We start from the raw sequence: 1,902 nt of genomic DNA on the forward strand, positions 1-1,902 counted from the left end.
GGTCTTTGCTCCTCTTCCTCTCGACATCCCTGCTTCTTTTGTCTGTCATCCCCACTGCCGTCCCCACCCCTGGTGCTAAACATTTAAACCAGGACCTCCGTGATGTTCTGTGGGTGCTCTCTACACGAAGCAGCAGCTTCAGCTCCCTCGTTTTCCTAAGTGCTTGGGAGGCGTTCTAGTTTCTGGTCCATTGCTTTGATCAGCACCATGACCAAAAGCAAATTGGGGAGGAAAGGGTTTATTTCATCTTCCACATTCATCATTAAAGAAAGTCAGGACTGGAAGAGAGGGAGAAACCATGGGGGAATGCTGCTTACTGACTTATGCTTGGCTAGCTTGCTTATTGCAGCCCAGATCCATCTACCTAGGGAATGGTGCCACCCACGGTAGGCTGGGCTCTCCCACATCATCAGTCAAAACCTCTTATGGACAAAGCCATGGGCCAATCTAACCTGGGCAATTTCTCCACTGAGATTCATTCTTCCAAAATAACTCTGGGTTATGTCCAATTGGTAAAAAAAAAAAAAAAAAAAAAAAAAAAAAAAAAAAAAAAAAACTAACCAGTGCAGGTAACCAACTTACTGTGTGTGTCACAAAATCTGTTGAGTTTAGGTGGCAATTGAGGCTCAGAGAGAGTAAGTCACTGAGCCAGAGTTGACAAGCATTAGCTATAGAGTACCCACATCCTAAAGAAGGGATCACCTGACCTGCCTCTACGTACAGGCGCACATAGGCACACATTCTGTGTCTCTGTGTCTCTGGCACAGAGCTGTGACTCCTAAAGCCAGCTCCACAAAGGTATCCTCTGACTTCCACACATGCGAGCGCTATGACAGCCATGCACATCCCCCTACACACACACACACAGAGAGAGAGAGAGAGAGAGAGAGAGAGAGAGAGAGAGAGAGAGAGCACTTAGAATAAGTCAGGTGTAGTGGTGCCCAACTTTAATATCAGCTCTTGGGAGACAGAAGTAGGCAGATCTGTGAGTTCCAGACCAATCTGGTCTACATAGTGAGTTCTGGGCCAGCTAAAGATAGTGAGACAAAGGAAAAAGAAAAAAAAACTCAAGGCACTTAGATTAGAACAATGCGTGGCTCCCAGCAAGGGCTGTCAAAGTACCTGCTGTGTGGCTGTGTGATGGTAGCTATCTGGAGAAAAACAGTCAGGCCAACTAAGGATAAGCTCTCCTCCACAGGCTGTGTGACCTCGGGCAAATCAATTAGCCTCTCAGAGACTCATTTCCTCAATTTTTGAACAGATACTCTTTCATGTTTTGAAAGCAAAATTGTGCCTGCTTAGCATTTAACACCAACCTTAAGTTCTTAGGAACTGACGCCACGTAAGTAATCACTGTCTCAGGGCCTCGCCTAGGGCCCCCTGCACTCAATTGCTTATGAGCATCAATCTCTTCGTCATCCTCAGTCCGCAACCAAGGTCCCACAGGTGCTTGCAGACAGTGACATCTTGTGGGGAAGCTCAGGAACTGCACCCTGGCAAATCGCCGCTCCTTAATTGGCTGTGGGGTCCTTGGAATACCCACTCAACATCAAGCAAGCATTCATTCACTGCCTTCTGTGTACAGGGAACTGATCCAAGACCTAGAATAAAGAAAGCAAGAGAGACTGGATGGCTACACAGGAGAGTGAAAAAAATCCCAAGGATTATAACCGTGTCCTTACTGCCCAACTTTAAAAATAGAAAGTGTGTGTGTGTGTGTGTGTGTGTGTGTGTATACGCACCTGCACCCATGCGTGCATGGGCTCTGCCACATGTGCAAGTGCTTTTGCATGGTGGCGTGTATGCAAGTCAGAGGAAAACTTGCAGGTGTTGTCTCTTTTTCCACTATGTGGGACTCTAGGATTGAACTCAGGTCCTTTGGCATGGCAGCAAGCCCCTTTG

This window comes from Rattus norvegicus, chromosome 10 (genome assembly GCF_021556685.1).
Source record: "Rattus norvegicus strain SHRSP/BbbUtx chromosome 10, alternate assembly SHRSP_T2T, whole genome shotgun sequence".
NCBI lineage: Eukaryota > Metazoa > Chordata > Mammalia > Rodentia > Muridae > Rattus > Rattus norvegicus.